The following is a 21,602-nucleotide window of genomic DNA, read 5'->3' on the forward strand; positions in this document are numbered from 1 at the left end:
AGAAGTTTTATAGTCAATATCAATAATCATAAACGCTCTACGTGTTTGTAATGAATCGTCACCAAAGGAACTCAAACTATATAGTTAGAGACAAAGAGCATAAAGATAATAGTTCTGTATTGAAGACATAGAATGGAAATGTATGTGTAGTGTCACTGAACTTCTGTGCAATGTCCTAAAATCAATCATCACCCTGGAGACATTTCTCTAGAAAAGACCAAAGTTCAGTCTTTGTTTAAACATTCAGTCTGTAACACAATTATCAATAGGACGATTCATAATGAAGTTAATTACAATTTTAATATTTGGTACATTTTAGGGGCTTCTAAGAAGAGATATTTGAGTGCCAATTAATTAAAATTATGACAAGTATACAAAATTAGAAAAAAAACAAGGTACACTCTTCAGGAGGAACAGAAAGACAAAATGCTTATGTGCATCTAATCATACAAAGTAATATTTATTGAAATGAACTCTAGGAAATGAAAACGAGTTTTTTTTGCATTTTTGCTCTTCTTGTTCTGTTTGTTCATTTATGCATCTTTGGGAGTATAAGGGGAGGCACAGACCTGGGTGGACAAAGAATGAAAAGAAGCAGCAGTGGTACTCACTGGACACTATGTTGAAAATGAATTATACAACTTGTGGGTGGGAATGAAAGGGAAACACTGGGAAAGTGTGAGGGAAGGGATTACATTTTCCTAAGAGAAATCACCTTTACAATAACTATGAATAAATTTAGAAAAACAACAAAAAGTAAGGTAAGGATTTTTAATATGCTTCTCATATCTATTTTGCAATCTAGTATGAATTGGACAGTTTTTACATTCAAAAATGTTGAAAAAGTTGTAAGTAAACATATTGATCTTTGACATATGTGACATATTATTTATTTCTAGCAGTTTAATTAAAACTTCAGTAAAATAATTTGAAAAGGAAATAGGAAGAAAAAGAAAGCAATAGATGAATGTTTGTGGCAAAATATCACACTTCAAAGAGTTTCAGGGTCCCTTCAGTAATAGTGTCACGTACTGAAATGTAGCTGGCCATTCCTGAGGTTTACACATATAATTCTAGCTATTCTAACAATTCTACTTTGAATAGATGTCTCCTGAATTCCTAGATCTGGACAACTGAGTTCTTTTGAAAGCAGTTAGTGAAGAAAAGTCTGTGGGAATACATCTCCTATTAACTATATAAAAGCAGAACCTTAGTTATGGGATCACGTGGTATAGTGGTATATATCAGCATTGGGCAGTAAAAGCACTAGAGGAGGGTAAGAGGAAAGGGGAGAGGAGAGGAGAGAAAGGAGAGAAGAAGAGGTCTGAGGAAAGGGGAAGGGGCGGGGAGGAGACTAGTAGATTCTTTCAGGGTTTTGTTTCCAGGGTTATGGTATATTTCAAACAACTTAAACAAACTTGATTTAGTCTTTATTTAATATGCATATTTATTTAAGGAATATAACATGGGGGATGGTTTACCACAGCCAATCCAGTAATTTAATCTATGAAAAATATTCTAAAGAAATGTAAATCAATATACAAGAGATATCTGCATACTCATGTCTATTTGAGCTCTGGTCATAATTCCAAAGTGAGGAATCAGTCAAGGCTCACAAAATTTATTAATGAATAAAGAAAATATAGTACAGCATATGTATGTATGTATGTATATATATATATACATATATATATTGCACAAATGATGTTCATTTGGAGTATAAAGATTAAAGATTAAGGCTGGGCGCTCATGGCTCACACCTGTAATCCTAGCTACTCAGGAGGCTGAGATCAGATTATCGTTGTTCAAAGGCAGTCTGGGGATGAAAGGCCATGAGACTATTATCTCCAATTAATCACCAGAAAACCAGAAGTGGCACTGTGGCTCAAGTGGTAGGGCACTAGCCTTGAGTTGAATAACTGAGGGACAGGGCCCAAGCCCAGAGTTCAAGCCCCACAACCGACCACAAAAATATTAAATATTAAAATCTACTATTAGAAAATTTTCAGAATATTAACTCTAGTCCTTATTCTGTACATGATATCGCTATATTTGTTCATTCTACATAGCTACAATTTTTACCATTTGACCTACATGTCCTGATATTCTCTCGTCCCCAATTCCTACTGCAATTTGTATGCATGTAACTTATGGAATATAAGTATTCCATTGAGTGAGATCACTCTAGGATTTGTGTTTCTGTCAATGGCTTAATTCATAGCATAATAGCCTTCAGGTTGGACCATGCTCTTGTAAAAAATGTAATTTCGTTCTTTAATGATAAGAAATATACAGACTATTAAAGTCCTAACTTTGTTTAAATACTTAGTTCTATTAATGAAGCTTGAATTTAGGACTTTGTACTACTGTTTAGGGGCTGGCACTGCACCATTTGAGCCCCACCTCGACTTCTGGCTTTTTCCTGGTTAATTGGAGATAAGAATCCAGGATATTTTTCTGGCTGCACCCTTTTGAACCACAATCCTCATATTTCAAACTCCCATGTAGACAGAACTACAGTGCCAGCCAAATTTCTAACTTTCAATAGCACATATAATCTAGTTTATGCTGGAAATACCTGTACCCAAATTTCTGGAAACTCCTTGGTTTTAAATTTAATATAGTAAAATACATATTAAAGTAAAAATTGCAGTCTTTAGCAGTGACAAATCATGCTCCTTTCCAGTTTACATATTATTGTCAAATGTATATTATTTTAGCGCTTGTAAGAATTAACTGAACTGTGATTCATTAGCTTTTTGATTTGAAATTATATGTAATTATTAAATTTTTGCTAATTGAGTCTGGCCTTGGTACAACTTGAAAGATTAATATCTACTTACTTGTATTTCTATACAAAAATATTAAGCCACTTAAATTTTAAGGTAGTGTACATCATATTAGATAACAGTTGTTTTACACTGGAAGTCTACACAAATAAATTGTTATCATTCATTTAGTTTGAATTTGCATTTGCAAGCATAGGAACATTTACTGTGACATTGACTTCACAATAGCTAGGTACATAGTATTGCAGGGAATTTCTATGTTTGATTTATTTTTTACTTAACATAATCACTGTATTATTTTCACACTCAATTTGTCAGAGGAAAATATGCTTACTTTATAGAAGGCTACTTTTTCTATATATTGGTGGAGTGAATCCACCAATGCTGCTCCACTTATTAGAATATATATTGCAAAATTTTTCTCTATCTTGGCATGTAATTGAAGGAAAAGTGTGTTTCAGATCTGCTGTACATAGAAAGAAAATTTAAATATTTTGTTCAGATCATTAGTGATAACTACTCAAGAGAACACCACTGGGTAAACAACATACCTTCCTCTAAATTCTTCTATGTAAATTTTGACACAGAAAATAAGACCCAATCCATCTATTTCAATTTAACCACCAGCTTTATTCTTGCATAAAATCCATTCTACAGTCATGGTGAAAAAAGCAAATGTATTTTGATAAGTGACAGTAGCTATATATTAAAGCCAATTATTTCTTTGGCAGCATCACATCAGCTTTTGACAAACATCAGTATACCTTAGGTTGAGAGCATAGAGATGTGTGGGTTCTAGCTCTTTTTGTGCCATTTCCTTTGCAAAAGTTTCTATATCATTAAAGTATATCTCTTCAAGTAAGAAGGAGTACTCTTCACCCTAGGTTGTGAGACTTGTATAGGAGATTCAAAACAAATGAAAATTGAAAGCATTATGTATGTCACTATGTGCGTCACATTAGCTCCATCGTACAGATTCAGATGCTAACTGTACATGTTTTTGAACTTTCAGTTTATATTACATGCTGGAACACAACAAGGGTACCGAACTCATCCATTAACATGAACATAGGAAATGATAACTAGATGATCAGATTCTTAGAATAGAGGTTTACCCTCTGCATTACAACCACATTGAGGTTTTCTGTAAGTATGAATAGTGTTCCAGAAGTTGTTTCCCTTGAGAGCCAGAATAGATAAGAAGACTATGCAGAATGTTGAAATGTTTAAACCACAGGTGCTAGCTAATGTGTATGTGTGTCCCGATGTAAGGTCCATAACCTTCCTCGGTTTCATCTGGAAAATGAGCCTGTAAAATGTTAAGGCTCCTAAAATAACATTTTATACACAAAATACCACTGTGTAAAGATATACCTATGAGTCATACAAGATGCATTTACCAATTTATATGTAATTTGTTCAACAGTTTATGAGAAAATACATGAGGCATAGGTGTTAGTTACTAAATGAAACTTGTGAATCAGTGTTAGGGAAACTAAATTTTCATAATCAGAGTAAAATTTTCTAACCGTTCTTTTGCTATTTATTTTAATAATTTCTTTCTTCACTTTCCAGCAGGCTTGCTGTACATTTCTTTAAAGTATCTACCCCATTCTGAGTGATAGATTAGAAGGGAAGAAAAGCTCTATAATATACAAAAATTCATAGAAAGCCCAATTGTATCCCATTTTTTGGTACTGAATAGACTGCAATTTCTCCAAATATAAGCAAATAATTGATTTATGTTTTTTTTCAAATTCAAAACCATGAGCTATGAAGAAAAAGAAACATTTATTTTCTAAATTTTTAAGATATTTATGATGTAGCTACATGGGTGTACATTGAATATATTGTCTGGTCAAAAACACATATCATATTGTATTATACTACAGTAGAGTTCAATAGCATATTTTATTTTGATTGCAAGCTTAATATATTTTATGAGCTCTTTAAAGAATATTTTAATTGGTGAATAATATTGAAATATGTTAAATATGTAATTGAGCACAACAAAACTCAATGAAAGATGTCATATAATAAGTACTGGCGATAAGATAACATAGTATGTACATGCATATGTGTAATAACATGGTGATGTCCCATTGAACTCACATAAAATTATGTGAAACAAGTTCTGGGGGGGTGAATGGGGACAGAGGAGTCTTTGGAACTTAAAAATCCTTACTAAAAGATTATCGTTATTCCCTCACCAATTAATGATTATATAATTTTGGATTAGCTAATCAAGTTAAAATAATAACAATATAAGATGACCATATAAGATGATGCTGAGCGAAATGAACCCCAAGGTAGGGACAAAAGAGGCTTTTTTTTTTCTTGCTGTTGTTCCTAATGCATTTATAATGTACTATGTGATATTTTTGTTTCTTTTTTATGTTCTTCCTCTATGGTACAATCCCTGTTTTCATTGTCTTTGATTCCGGTGCCCTTCATCTTGTATATACATTTTTTTAATTTGTGGAGGGGAAGAGAAATAACAAAATGATGAAACAAGCATAAAGATTGACCCATTGAAACAATGAGATATACAAGAAACTGTTGGAAAACTAACTTTATAACTTCTGGGGGGGAGGGAGGAGTTGGGCAGGAAGGGGAAAACCAATGAGGAGGTAACAAAGCTCGATAGGAAATGTAATCATCACCTTACTCATGTAACTGTAACCCCTCTGTACAGTATCTTTAAAATGAAAAATATGTACTAAAATTGTCACACAATCTAGAATACATTAAAAGGGAATAAAATATACTATAGATAAAATGTAATACAAATGAAAATGTATAATGTCAGTACAACAAATCAAAATGGATAATTTGTAGAGATCTACTGTATATTATACTTACATAGTCAGCAGTATTGTACATTTAAAATATGGTTAAATGAGTGTATCTCAAGTTACGTGCTACATCAACAATAAAATATTTAAGGTGGTTGTAAGTAACAACACTACCTCCAAAGTAATAAATTGAATACCTCATAGAATTTTCATTGTCAGTCATAAAACTGAAAGCTACTGGACATCAATGGCTCACTCATGTAATACTAGATACACAAGTGGCTGAGATCTGAGGATCCTGATTCAAAACCAGCCTGGGCAGGAAAGTTCATAGACTCTTATTTCCAATTAACCACCCAAGCACCAGAAGAGGAGCTGTACCTCAAGTGGTAGAATGCTAACTTTGAGCACAAAAATCACAAAAATCAGGGACAGTGCCAGGGCCGTGACTTCAAGCCCCAGGACCAGCACACACACACACACACACACACACACACACACACACACTGGAAGCATTAGGGTAGCTGTTCTCATTTCCAGTCCATTTTGAGGGCACAAAATATTTGGAAAAGTTTGATTTAACACTGATTCTCCTTAACACAGTAACTCAGATAATTTAAATAATGAAATCTTGATTTTTAGAACAGTGTTATGTCAACTTTTCTTTTTTGGTAGTAGTACTAAGATTTGAACTCAGGGCCTTGCACTTGCTTAGGCAGGTGCCTACCACTTGAGTCACCACACTAGTCCAGACCAACAGCTTTGCTATAAAGTTCATTTCCCTTTAAAATTGAAGTAATATAATGTAAAGCACAATAAGAAATGTCTACTGAAGAGTCAAACACACTCTTTCCAAAAAATCTATTTTCTTATTTTATATATTGTCTATTGTAAAGGGCATTGAGTCAGTCATATGTTGAATTGATAAATAATTCAAAAATTCCTTTAAGAAAGATCAGAATCGAAGTCCTGAGTATAAAGTAGTAAAGTGGTATAAATTGTTCATAATTTTATTGTAAAAATAACCTGAAGATCATGCAAATATAGTCTTCCTAAGTTCTTTTCATATCATTTGTGATTCAAAGCATATATTTTGTCCTGACCTCTCAATAGGATATAAGTTCACTCTTTTCTTGAATTGCCCAGCAGTTTCATAGATCAGAACATCAAGCCCCATTAGGAGTTTTAAATGTCACTGTCAGTTTATCCTATGAAAAATGAAGTATATGTTACTTGGGCTGTCGTGCCATATGTATAAACAGTTCACCTTTCACTTTGTTTCAGGAGAGAGAAGATGACATTTGATTTAACTCAGACTTGTTTTCTCCAGTGTATATTGCGGGTGAGAACCATTGTTATCCATCGTTTCTCACTGACAATACTGAATTTGCATAATGCATTTGAGAAAGTGCATTGATCTCTATAGCTAGGTCCTCCTTCTGTAATAAGGCCTCAGAGGGCAAACAGTGTCAGGAACTTTTTCTTTTAATGATTTAATGCATCAGTAAATGCAAAAGATTCATGAATGTCTCACCAGTATCACCAGTACAACTGAACCTAACTGCTTTGCTTTGCTTTTTTTAGTTACCTACATAGTCTACGGAGTGCCCTTTGATTGTTGATGACCAAAATATTATATTCACATAGAATTCCTGATAACTAAGTAATTTAACTTGTCAATATATAAACAGTCTCAAAGGTAGTAAAATAAGTTACATATTGTCACATAAGTATTAAATAGAATTATTTAAACCAAAATTTGTTGCACTCTATTCCATTTTAACTAAACCATACTATTTATGCAAGCTTTTATCTAGTTGCTATTCTCTTTTATTAACTAATGAAAATAGCTGAGCATAGCAAATCTTCTGTGACCTGTATCCTATCTCTTTATATTCATTTTTCCATTTATCCTTTAATCTCAATGCATTAAACAATCCAAATAATTTAAAGTTGACTGATGATTCATGTAGTTCTCTTTCTTTGCTTCTACACTACTTTGTTTGAAAGTCTACTTTGAAGCCAAGTACTGATAGCTCATGCCTGTAATCCAGTTATTCAAGAGGCTCAGACCTGAAGGGATGAGGTTGAAAGCCAGCCAAGTCCGAAAAGTCGGTAAGACTCCATGTCCAGTTAACCAGCAAAATGCCAAACTAGAGGTTTATGCTAGAGTGTTTGTCCTGAGCAAGAAAGCCCAGGCAATGTGAAGCCCTGAGTTTCAGCCCCAGTACCCACACATACACAACGAAGCCAACTATGAAAACATTTCCCATCTGTCAGCACATATTTACAGACCATTTCTTGCAATGCTTAGCATTACTTCTTCCCCTGGTAGAATTCAGTATTCTACTTTTGTGCTGTCATTATGTCTGACATGGACTCTTTTCATAGCAGCTAAATAAGTTTATAACATATTTTGACTCATTTGTTGAGAAATAATTTCAACATTTAAGCAGCTCATATATGAAATATATAAATAAATAAGTTCTGTAATATCAATATATGTGAAATAATTATCATAATAAAATAAGGAATATACTTATCATTACTTTTGTTAAATATAAGTTTCTCAAGTTTTCTCAAAGATTTCCTGTTTCTTACACATATCCATTGTCTAGTATCTTAGGTTCTAGCAATTTGTCAGTAAATATGTGTGATTGAAATAACTTTCTTAGTAAATTTTTCTTTGTAATATATTTCATTGTTTAGTGTATATGTTAGATTGATTTAATGCCTAAAATTAGGAGAACTTTCATGAGAATTTCTAAGAATTGGAAACCAAATTATATTTTTTCTACAATTCAAAACAAATAATTTTCTTTGGATTAGTTACTGTTACATCACTCACTAAAACTTCTAGTACTACTTTGTTTAAAAATATATCACAATAGTGAATGATCTTGTTTATACTAAAAGCAAGGCAAATATGACTAAGCAGATATCTCAAGTCACTGGCCATTGTATTCATCTTAAAACTTGCCAGAATTTTGAAAAAAAATCATAAAGATTGCTAAGCCCTTTCAGACTCAATTTAGATATTGATAATTTCAGCATATGATCTAAACAATGACAAAGAATCTGAGTAGTGGAGCATGGTGAAATATACCTGTAACATCTAGACTCAAAAGACTGAGGTAGGAGATCTGTGAGGCAAGCCTGGGCTATATAAACAGGATTATGAAAACAACAACAAACAATGCAGACCAAAGGAAGCTAAATAATATGTTTAGTGGGAGAAAAGTCAAACACTGAGTTTGACTTTTTCAAACATTTTTTCATTGTTTTGTTAAAGGTACATTCATTGTTGTTTTAAAGTATTAAATTAAAGAAGATTTTGGACAGAATGCAATAATAATTCTACAATTTGGTCATTATCTTTGATATTTAAAAGTAAGTATATGCTACAAGTTTTTATTTCAAGTTTGCTTTTATTTTTGTGGCACTGGGATTTGAGTTCTGGACATCATCTTTGCCAGGCAAGCTTTCTACTGCTTGAAGAATGCTCCTAAGTCCTTCACTCTCTGATTATTTTGAGATATTGTCTTGCTTTTACTTTATCTTGGCCAGAACTTCAATCTTTCTATTTGTTTTCCACCATAACTGGGAAGAGAGATACATGTCCTGGTACTCTGCTATTGATTCAGATGGAGTTTTGTGAACATTTTGCCTTAAGTGTTCTCAAATTATGGCTTTGGTGATCTCTGCCTTCAAGAAGATAAAAATAGAAGCATGAGTCACTAGTATTTGGCCCTATTTTTTTTGTGATTTCGTTTTATTCATGTATGTCCTTTAAAAAGATATTTAACTTGTGTTAATTAGAGGAAAAATAATCCACCTACAAAAGCAATGAAATCATAATAAAAAATTGCCAATTTTCTATAGTGGAAAAAAGCTATTCTACTGAGAAAACATGGCATCACATATGGCATATCAAATTACTCCCTTCTTACAGACACTTGTGGTTCACTAACAGCATGTGCTTGATTATTACTAAATATACACACATTTGATACTTTAAAATAAATCTGTTAAACTTTTGTAGTACAATGTTTCTTCCCCACATATTCTGCTGTCCAATGTATTAAAATAATCATTTAAAAAGCACAGCCCAAGAATGATAATTCTAGCCTGCACATTGTTAGTCATTTACTATTCCATATAACATACTGTTAAGTTAAACAATACAGTAATAATATCACTGTTGCGAACTGTACTTTTATTTCTTTCCTGTGAACTATATAGCACTTAAAACCCAAGTGTGTAAAAGTCTCACAACTATACTCAAAATATAATTCTTTTTTAATATTTTTATTATAAAGATACTGTATGGAGTGGTTAGTAAGGTAATGAGTACATTTCCTATTGAGTATTGTTAACCTCTCCTTTGTTTTTCACCTACCAACCCATTCCTCTCCACCTCCCCAACTTCTCCCTGACCTCCACAAAGTTGCAAAGTTCATTTTCAACATAGTGTCTTGTACACCTCATTGTTACAAAGGGTCTACCTATATCCTTGTTTCAACATTTTTTTTATTTCCCTTCCTCTCTCCAAATTAGAAAAATGTATATACAAAATGCAGGGCATGGGAATCAAATGCAGTGACAACAGGGATTATACCCTGGGGGAAGAATATAAAAAAGAAACAAAAAAAATCACACAGCACATCAAAAACAACTGTAACAAAGAAAAAACCTCTTGTGTCCATATCTTGGGATTAATTTCATTTACCATCATATTATATGGTAATTTGTACATAGCTTTTGACCTTTACTGCTTGTCTGGTAAGATTATCCTAGACATATAGTAGTTATTGCAAATAAGGGACATGTTTCTTTGGGTCTGGCTTTCCTCACTTAATATAAAATGGGGCTATGCCATTCTTTCTGATGGAGGCATAGAATTCATATATATATATATATATATATATATGTATATATATACAAACATACATACATACATACATACATACATGCATACATACATAAATGCGTGCATACATACATACATACATACCACATTTTCTTGATCCATTCATCTACTGAAGGGCATCTGGATTGGTTTCATATCTTAGTTATGGTGAATAATGCTGTGATGATTATCATAGCTGTGCTGGTAGCTTTACTATGGCCTTGTTTGTGATCGTTTGGGTAAATACCTAAAAGCGGGATTTCTGGGTCATAGGGGAGGAAATAAGATTGGCAAATGGATACATGAAGAAATGTTCAATTTCTCTAGTCATAAATGAAATGCAAATCCAAACAACATTGAGATTCCACCTCACTACAGTTAGAATGGCTATAATCAAGAAATCTAATAACAGCAGATGCTGGAGGGGATGTGTCCAAAAGGGAACCCTACTGCATTGTTGGTGGCAGTGTAAACTTGTTCAACCACTTTGGAAAGCATTATGGATGTTCCTCAAAAGACTACACACAGTGCTCCCCTGTGACAAAATGTAATTCTTAAGCAAAAAAAGAAAACAAAAGAAAGAATGTAACATAATTTAGCTATTGCAAAATCAGAAAACAAATTTTGCTCAGAACAAACACGCTAGCATTGAGCTATACCTCTAGTTTGGCATTTTGCTAATTAACTGGACATGGAGTCTCACAGACTTTCGGACTTGGCTGGCTTTCAACCTCATCCCTTCACGTCTGAGCCTCCTGAATAACTTGGATTACAGGCATGAGCTATCAGTACTTGGCTTCAAAGTAGACTTTCAAACTAAGTAGTGTAGAAGCAAAGAAAGAGAACTACATGAATCATTAGTCAACTTTAAAAACAAAGTTCTCTTCCCTGGACTATCAATCTAGCTTTTTTTTTTTTCTTTGCTAGTGTGGGGCTTAGCTCTAGGTGCTTAGACTCTGTCCCCTCTGTCCTCTTTTACTTAAAGCTACTACTCTACCACTTTCAGCCACAGCTCCACTTCTGGTTTTCTGGTGGTTAATAGGACATACGAGTCTCAGAGACTTTCCTGAGTGGTCTGGCTTTGAACCACAACTATCAGATCTCAGTCTCCTCATTAGCTAGGATTATGAACATGTGCCATCAGAGCCCACTGTCATCTTCTTTTGTTTTCTTCTTTAGTTTTGTTGTTTTACTTTCTTTCCTTTCATTTTCATTGCTTTTGGGGGGAGGGAAGGGTTTGCTTTGCTTTTACCCATTACTTTTTTCTTTTTCTTTACCCTTTCTTTCTTCTTTTCTTCATGTTTCCTTCCTCCCTTCCTATTTTCTTTTCTTTTTCCCTTATTATATTTTTTATTGTTTTGATCTGTTAGGCTCAGTGCTCACATAGACTATGCAACTTCTTTATCACTGAATTTTAACATATGTCAGCCTATATGTTTCTTTTATTCATACTGTCATCAGCAATCTATTAGATATTATTGTCAAATTTGAAATATCTTAAATGCTCTTAGATAATTTCAGGATGGTACAAATCACCATTCTTTTTCTAGTTGTTGCCTGGAAAAAAAACTACAGACATTTGCATTTATTCTCTGATGGAAATTCTTCCTTAATCTATTAATTTTCCCTAATAACTTCATTATATTTACTTTTTTTGGCAGGTCATGAGGCTTGAACTAAGGGCCTGGGTACTTTCCTTGAACTCTTGTTCACTCAAGGCTACACTTCAGCCACATCACCACTTTTGACTTTTTCTGTTTATGTGGTACTGAGGAATTGAACCCCGGGCTTCATGCATGCTAGGCAAGCACTCTACCATTAAGCCACATTCCCAGCCCCATTATTATATTGACTTTTATAACACAAGCCTTTTAATTAAAATGCAAATCACTTCAATGCACTAACATGTACTTAACCTAGAGTATTAAATTTATATAAAAGCTGTCACAGTATCTTGGCCATTTGCTAAGAGCAATGATTTACTCATTATCAGTATGACATCTAAGTTAATTTAGATTTCTATTTACTTCAGACAAATACGATCAAGATCTTATTTTGTATTTGTAACTTTTATAGTTTTGCCTATGCAGTTGTATGTGAAAAAAGAAAAAGATAACAAAAGGAAAAAGGAAGATAAAGAAAGAAGGGGAGAAAGAGAGACAGAAAAAGAAAATCCAGAGAGAAAAATAAAGAAAAAAGAAGGAAGGAAGGAAAGAAGGAAGGAAGGAAGGAAGGCAGGCAGGCAGACAGGAAAGGAAAGCAAGCCAGATGCCTGGTGCCCAGAGGGAGCAGGAGGGTCTTATGCCTGTAATCCTAGTTTTACAAGTGGCTGAGATCAGCCTGGTGGAGAAAGTACATGAGGCTGTCATCTATTAACCACTAAAAAACCAGAAGTAGAGCTATGGCTCAACTGGTACAGGGAAGGATAGCCTTGAGCACAAAATCTCAGGGACAGCTAGGCTCTGAGTTCAAGTCCCAGCATCAGCACCAAAATAATAACTAATAAATACTTTCAACTAAATAGGAAAATAAATTACAAAAGAAAGAAATATTAGTATTGAACCACATGACTCATCCTCACAAGAATGTATTGACCCTCTCAGAATTTATTAAGCGTACATTATATTCTAAATGGTACAAAACTAAGCCTCAAATAACTTCATTCTTATAAATTGATATAAAAATAGGCTAACAAGAATGGTAGCGAAATTCTAAATAACTTCTGAGACAGGTATTTACCTATAATTCTAATGTGTACCTGAAAAACTAAGGTTGCATGTAAAAAGGTATTGAAACACAACATAGCTTAAAATGTCTGAAGAATATATAATTATATTATTAAATATTAGATCAATACAACTGAATTTTTTCCTGTCTGAATAGATTATATATCATCTGAAAAGTAATGCAGTTTGCTAAATATGAGACATTGGCAATTTGCTCATATTGGCAAGATAAAAAAATACATGTGTCTGGTGTTAGCTACTATTTTGCTACTATGATTATGTTAGTCAAAAATCGATGTACATATTGGAAAATATCCTTCACAGCCACTTATTTTTTATTCAGTTTCATATTTGTCTTGCAAGGAAACAAGACATACCAAATTAAAACAGCAGCCAGGAATCGTTTATAAAGGTGAAGCTGAGGAAAGGGAAATTGACAGCAGTTATAAAATGTAGCAGTAGTTCTTGAAATTAAGCTGTTCTGTCACATACCATCAATTGGACTATTATCTGGTGCAGGAGAGCCATAATAAATTGTCAGATTTGATTTTTAGCTGAAATGATGGGGTGGAAATTGTGCCGTGTGTTTGAGGTTTGGATGAGGTGTTACGGGAAGCATGGGTATATCATATTTGCCTATGTGTTAAGTTCTCCAGTGATTTGACACATAGGCAATTGAATGATGGATTCTTCAAATAAATTATGACTTGAGAGTCCACATATCTTCATTATTTAAGGATAAAGGGATCACATAAAATATAGTACTATTAATAAGGATAAAAAATATTTATTTGGGCTGGGAAGGTGGCTCAGTGGTAGGGCGCTTGCCTTGCATGCATGAGGCTCTGGGTTCGATTCCTCAGCACCACATAAGCAAAAAGCAAAAGGCTGAAGTGGAGCTGTGGCTCAAAGTGGTAGAGCTCTGGCCTTGAGCTGAAGAGCTGAGGGACAGCACCCAGGCCCAGAGTTCAGGCTCCACGACCGGACCCAAAAAAGTAAAAAAAGAAATATTTATTTTTCTTTTTGACACATTTTTGTTATAATTCCTCAATTTTTTGTTTTGGATTCAGGCCTCCTTTGAGGTAACCATCATTTCAGAACAGTTTATGTTCTTATTAAGCACACTTTTTCTAGTTATTCTCTATTAGAGTTTCTATTGTCTGTAAAATGTCATTGTTTCTTCTGCATTCTGCAAAAGGCAACAATGGCTAGAGAAACATGCAGAGAAAAATCTGCAGTTAAAAGTTAAGAGGACTGATTTTCAGTTTTGATCTGTGAATACAGGAAATGCATAGTAACTTTTAGTTCCCTCCCCTCTAATGGGTAAGATCAAGTTCATATCAAGTTTCAAGAAACATACAGAGATCTTGATAGAAAAATGTTATTAGTTCGTGGGATAGTTTGTTAATTTTCTTATGCACCATGTTCATTGAAACTCATCTCTCTGTTTTGAAATATGATTCAGTTTAAAATAAGCAGTGAGATATTGTCACAATATAGCTTTAAAATATAGGATATTAATAATTATAGCAATATGTTGTTCTTTCATACATTTTACTATGAAAAGCTATAACTGTTATAGGTGCACGAATATAAACATACAGTTACAACTTAAAGGTGAATGAAATTTATAACTTCCTTGATACAGAACACACCTAAATCTTGATGAGATTGGGATTTCTAAATTTTTGGCAAAAACACTGGAATATTTAATTAACAGAAATTTTAGATGCAGTCAATTACATCTTGTTTCCTAATAAGCCTTAAGTAAGCCGACTAATTTATTTCATACTTTAGTGATAACAAGGCTATTTTCCCCGTTTCCTGACAAACAAATTAGCAATAATGTAAGCACCTGAGTTGTATCTACACAGATGAAAAATAAATAATGGGGCAACAATCTTGCAAATGTCTGTCCCTAAAAAAATGTTAAGCGACTATCAGCACAAATTTGGGGAAATATTTTTATTTTTGTTTGAATTTTCCTTATGTAATAATTGTCTTAATTCTCTACTCTGTTCAGTCTAAGTCCATTTGGTACATCACTTCTAATTTTCAAAATACTAAATTGTCCTGAAGAGGCCACAGGAAAGACACTATGCTGCCATGTGCAACCTATTATCTGTAATTCATTTATTGTGACTAATATGAAAGTATTCTTAAAAATGCCTCTCTGTATTAACAGACTGTATTTTGGAGAATGGTTCTAGATGCAATTTCTCCCAATAGAATTCTCCTTTTTGTGCATTTTATTAAATTGTTAAGAAACTCAGCTTGTGTTATCTTAACTCATCTCTCGCTTTTTAAAGTACAGCTTCCTCAATTGCATCAGATTCACTCAGCTTTTCAATTACTGTGAAAGGTATTCTTAAATTATGGAAATACATTATCAAGCTTTTCAATTATCTTAAATGTTTATATCTAAGAAGTGCACATTTAGCAACACCTTTTAAAGTTACTGAATGTTCAGACCTCAGACAAAAACACTGAGAGTGGTTTGTGTGGGGGGTGCTTTAGGCCAATTTCCTTAGATAAGATTTAGGCTAGAAAAGGATGGTTGCTTATAATTTACATTTCTCACTGCTTGTTGTATGTTTGCATGCAGCCAGTATGAATTCCTGTGCAATCTCTCTGGGCAGATGAGTGTACCTGAAAATTACTATAATCTGTGATACAGATTTGACAGGTATTTATATGGCAGCTGAATGATCTTAGTATTCCCAGTAAAACACAATGAGCCCAGGAAAACACAGTTGCACAATGCCCTTAGAACATGTCAATGATAGTTGCTTACATATGATGGGACAACAATGATTCTTAAACCTTACAGTAGAATTTGTATGAAAAAAAGAGGGAAACAAGCAATGATAATGTCACTAGAAGAGTGTCACTTTGGAAGAGTGAGTTTGAATATTATTTTCATTAGTTGTTAGCCTAATGTTTTGTAAGTGTAAAGTGGATATAATTCTTACAACCTTAATGAAATAATGTCTATTTAAACACTAAATGGAATGCTTGTCACAGAGTGCTTTCCATATTTATTGCAACTATTGTTACTGCTATGGTTAGCATTATCATTATGTAAACAGATAAAATGAGGAACAGATAATTTAACAGAGCTAATTGATTCTGAAATCTACTTTGAATTCAGTACATTTCTACTTGATGCATTCTAGTGACAGAATAAATCAGGATACTGGAACCAGATTTCTCTGTATTTTCTAAGACATCATTCAACATATCAGAAAAAAAGACTTGAACTCTCACATTACATTCTTTGCTTTCATGACATACATACAGTTATCAAAAGCTACCAAAACACTTCCACACTCCAGGAAGATGAAGAGCAGCCTAAGAATATGACAGTTCTAGTTTCTTCATAGCAAACAAAACAGACATTCAATAAGGCCTTAATCTATGGAATCATATCATAATGACTCTTTCTTGTTGGTGTTTCTGCTTGAGGATATTCCTTGAAATGTGGATCATTACAAAATGATTCTGTGAGAAACCTCTTCCTGAATAGGTACTGTAAAATGGTGTTAAAACAGTAGATAATAAAACAAAATCTTTAAGCAAGCCATTATCCACAATACTGAATTTACATACCATCTTTTCTGTGAAGGACATACTGACATGCTTGTCTATTTCTCTAAGGCATGAGGACCTCCACACATGTACCTTTTACCTGTGCCTGAGAAAGCAAAATAATATTACTGTCATGCTTCACTGAATTGAATCAATGCTTCCTCTTAAGATGAAAAGATAGACACATCACTGAGAAGTGTAGCAGCTTTTGATGACTGCAGCGTTTCTCTGATTACAACCTAGTAACTCACTTATCAATTCCAGAAACTATTTAAGGGCTAGGTATAATTACATTAAATTCTACAGAATGCTCTTCTTCATGTAAAGACATTTTTAGAGAGCCAACTAAAATGTCCTAAGGAACCAGGCTTTATGAAATATGGAATTGAGATGAGTTTCTCCTGAGAACTAAATTATTTAGCTAAGATGAAATAGCTAGAGGAATGTTTAAAGGATAATACATGAAAGAAAAATGTTTAATTAAAGCCATAGTTAGTGCCCTTGTATATATAGGCCATGAATCTGAGCCATTATTTTGCATACAGAGTGCTAAAATTCAATGGGAAGGCTGAATTTTTACTACACTTGATCTTGATAGGGAATTTTGAATTTTTAGATAATATATCAAATAGAAATATTTTGCATTATTTTTGCATGTGTGCTTGAAGTTATATACAAATTGAAAAGAAATATTATGAGATCCTTTTCCAGTTCATAAGCGTGATGATTGGGTTCTCACTCGCTTGCATGACATGTGCCTCCCTCTAAACCTTGTGGGCACATTACCCTTCTGATGTGGAAAAAAAGAAATATTATGAAATGGTTAAGATCATAGCTCTGCAGTCATACTTCTGAATTTTACTCTTGTATGTATAAGAAAAGTTTGATGTGTGGTTATAAGAATGTTCATTAATTGCATTTCAGTTTTCTCATTTGTCAAATGGAGTAAATATTAGTATTTACCTCATGAGAATGCCTTGGAACTCAATGAGGGGTGATTTCATTCGGGGTTTATCATTATACCATATTTACAAAAATGCTTGGCAAATATTAAGTTCCTTAGTATCAATTGTCTTTACTATGAATGGTATTAGGAGTGATTTAGATGAAATGATTGTACAGCACTAAAATACATACTTTTTATTATAACTTGGGTCACATATTTATATGTGTATACACATATATGGATATGTATTATATACATATATAGAGAGAGAGATACACACATGGTATGGAAGCCATGTATTCTCATGATCACCATTGATAAAGTTCAAAGAAAAGTGGAAACTCAATGGTGAAAACATTTGAGTATAGAAATGGACATATACACAAATTGAAACTTCAGGAAATTGATCTAGCTCGGTTTTGTTTTTTATTTATAGAACTATGATTGGAGTTCTATCTTCATTCTCTCTTGCTCATTTTTTATTAGAAATGAAACACACAGAACCAAGAAGTGAGATCAATTTCTAGTACCAGCACAAAAACAAACACTTGGGAGAAATTATTATTGTACACAATGGCAAAAAGCAGTATTTTTTGCTAAGAAAATAATAACATGTTTTGAGAATGCTATAAATATTGTAAAACATGAGAAATATTGGGAGTTTATAAAGTTTATGCACTTAATCAAAACAATGTATAATGAGAAAACCCTTAATGCTTGCATTACACAGTATAAGAATATTGTACGGTTCAAAGCCACCCAGGCAGGAAAGTCTTTGAGATGCTTATCTTTAATAAACCACTCAGAAAACCAGAAGTGGTGTTGTGGCTCAAGTATTAGAGAACTAGCCTTGAGCTGAAGAGCTGAGGGACAGTGTTCAGGCCCAGAGTTCAAGCCCCATGACCGAAATAAAAGAAAAAAGAAAAAAGAAGAATATTCTAAATCTGTAGACTACCTAATGTAAAATTTCATAAGGATTTGTGCTGGTCCTGGAGCTTGAAATCAGAGCCTGGGAACAGTCCCTAAACTTTTTTATTCAAGGCTAATGGTCTACCACTTGAGCCACATGTCCACTTCTGGCTTTTGCTAGTTAGTTGTAGATATTAGTCTCATAGACTTTTCTGTCCAGGTTGGCTTTGAACCAGTATCCTGACAGCCTCCTGAGTAACTAGGATTACAGACATAAGTCACTGGTAGCCCCAGCTCATAAGAATTTTTATAGCTGTAAAAATTTAAATAAATTATTGAAAATAATATTAAGCACTGTTAAAATGAGAGGCTAGCTTCTGAAGAATTAGTTACTTAAATATCTTTAGCCAGTGGTCCTGGCTCAAAATTCTTACCCTATCTAGTCACAGGGAAGAAATTGAGAAGATTACATTTCAAGGCCAGCCAGGGCAAAAGTTCTCAGAATGCCATTTCATCCAATAAAAGCTGGACATTTTAGTTCACACCTGTCATCCCAGCTACATAAGAAGCCTAATTAGGAGAATGATAGACTAGGCTAAACTGGGCATAAACATGAAAGCCAACCTCCCAAGTACAATGTCTTGAATTAAAACTCCAGGAAGCGGGGCACTGATGGCTCACACCTGTAACCTAAGCTACTCAGGAGTCTGAGATCTGAGAGTCACATTTCAAAGCCAGCCCACACAAGAAAGTCTGTGAGACTCTTATCCCCAATAAGCAACACAGAAACAGCCAGAAGTGACACTGTGGCTCAAGTAAGTGGTAGAGAACTAGCCTTGAACACAAAGAGGTTCAGGGATAGTACACAGTCCTGGAGTTCAAGCCTAGGGACTGGAAAAAACAAACAAACAACAACAAGAAAATATAAGTGCCAGAAGAAAGAAAATCTTCATACTTTTGAACTTTTATTTTCAAATACACAATTTTCCTGTTTTGTTATTGGTATTTATATAAGGTACCTAAGATTGAATTTTTATGTTAATCCTTATAACATACAAATTAACTTGAAGTACAATCTGTAAGCCATACAATTCATTCATTTTAAGTATAAAACACAATGATTTTTTAGCAATTTTATGTAATTGTGTAAGAAAAACATGACTCAATTTTATGTTGCATCCCCCAAGTCCTTTGCATCTACACCTAAATCCACATAATCAATAATCAGCTTTTTATCCCTGTAATACTCTTCTGTGAATTTAACATTCATACAATATGTGATCTGGTTTCACTTACCTTTTCTTTAAGGATGATCTACATGCTTGCGTATCCTAGAACTCTGCTCCTTTGTAGAGTGGAATAATATCCCATTATAGGGAATGATGGATTTTGTCCATTCATCAATCAATGAATATTTAAGTTTTTCTACTTTTTATTATGTGTAAATATTCCAGTACAATTTCTTTTGTATAGAAACTTGCATATTTAATTTTCTTGGATGTATGTAACAGGGTTATATGGTAACACTATGGTTAGATTTTTTTTTTTTACATCTTTTCATTATCTTTAACGTTTGCCATTCACCGAAGCAGTGTGTGTGACCAATGTCACACTTTTCAACATTCTCACCCACCCCTCCTAATCCACCCTTTCCCTTGAGTATTTTAATTTTAGGTCATGTATTGACTTTTTTATAATTTAACTAAGCAGTGTATGTGTACTATGTCCTGGTCTGTGTCACCACTTCAAAATCTTCACCCCTCTTTGACCCACTCCTTCCCTAATATTTTTCAATTTTGTGGTTTATATGGAAATTCTTGCCTGCATTCTCTCCCCCTTCCCCATGCTTTCTTTTACTCTTCTCCCCTTGGTTCCACCCTCCCCTCTTGCAAGTACCCATTTCCTGGTACTTACTTTGTTGGGCTTTGACTTAGTCTTTAAAAAAAAACCTGTATACTTTTTACACTATCCATAGACTCTAATAGGCTTCAGTCAATTCATCTGTAACCTATTGTTTACCAACTGGTATGTTTATATGGAAATTGATAGGCATATTCTAGTTACCACAAATGAGGGAAACCGTGCAACCTATGTTTCTCTGAGTCTGGCTTACCTTGCTTAATATATTATTTTCCAAGAATTTTGAGAAACTATCCAAAGCAAGTGTACTATTTTATATTTCCACAAGCATATTATGAGTAAAAGGATGAATAAATCAGATATGGTTTAGTTTAATCAAATTGGATTTCATTGCAATAATTTAAAAACATAAAGTTTATCAATCTGAAGATTAAAGTAATAATTATAAATCACTCCTGTTCTTCAAAACTGATTTTAACTCTTTTCATGGTCATAGGTTTTTTATGTTTATTTTGTTTTTTTGTTTTTGTCGGTCGTGGGGCTTGAAATCTGGGCTTTGGTGCGGTCCTTGTGCTTTTCAGCTCAAGGCGAGCGCTCTACCGCTTGAGCCACAGCGCCACTTCCGGTTTTCTAGAGGTTTATTGGAGATAAGAGTCTCACTAACTCTTCTGCCTGGGCTGGCTTTGAACCGTAATCCTCAGATCTCAGCCTCCTGAGTAGCTAGGATTACAGGCGTGAGCCACCGGTGCCCGGCTAGGGTCATAGTTTTATCTTATATGGAAAAATGAATCTTCAAAAGAAAATATCAAACCAATCTTTTCCAGCAAGGGGAAAAATCAATGATTTATGGTAAATGTTTTAAGGGAATACATGACAACTATATTTTTATTCAGTCCTTTCATATTATTTCATAAAGAAAACATTTGCAAATATACTTAGTTAATAAGTCTACAGTTCAATGCCCAAAATTTCCAATGTAAATTCAGAGAGAATAGCTATAGTATAATCAAAGTCTCTTTATCTGAAGAAATCACCAATAATTTGAAAGGAATTTTTTGGTATAAAAGCAACAGTGATTAT

General features: G+C 33.7%; 1 protein-coding gene and 1 pseudogene across 6 annotated transcripts in view; both read left to right on the forward strand.

Annotated features, from left to right (window-relative positions):
• The window catches only part of Pcdh11x (protocadherin 11 X-linked), a 619,725-nt gene that overhangs the window by 532,297 nt on the left and 65,826 nt on the right, over positions 1-21,602 (forward strand). The gene's annotated exons all lie outside the window — the stretch shown is intronic.
• LOC122107214 lies at positions 17,507-17,603 on the forward strand (annotated as a pseudogene).

Source organism: Dipodomys spectabilis, unplaced genomic scaffold, assembly GCF_019054845.1.
Source record: "Dipodomys spectabilis isolate Male_0828 unplaced genomic scaffold, ASM1905484v1 ptg000048l, whole genome shotgun sequence".
Lineage (NCBI taxonomy): Eukaryota > Metazoa > Chordata > Mammalia > Rodentia > Heteromyidae > Dipodomys > Dipodomys spectabilis.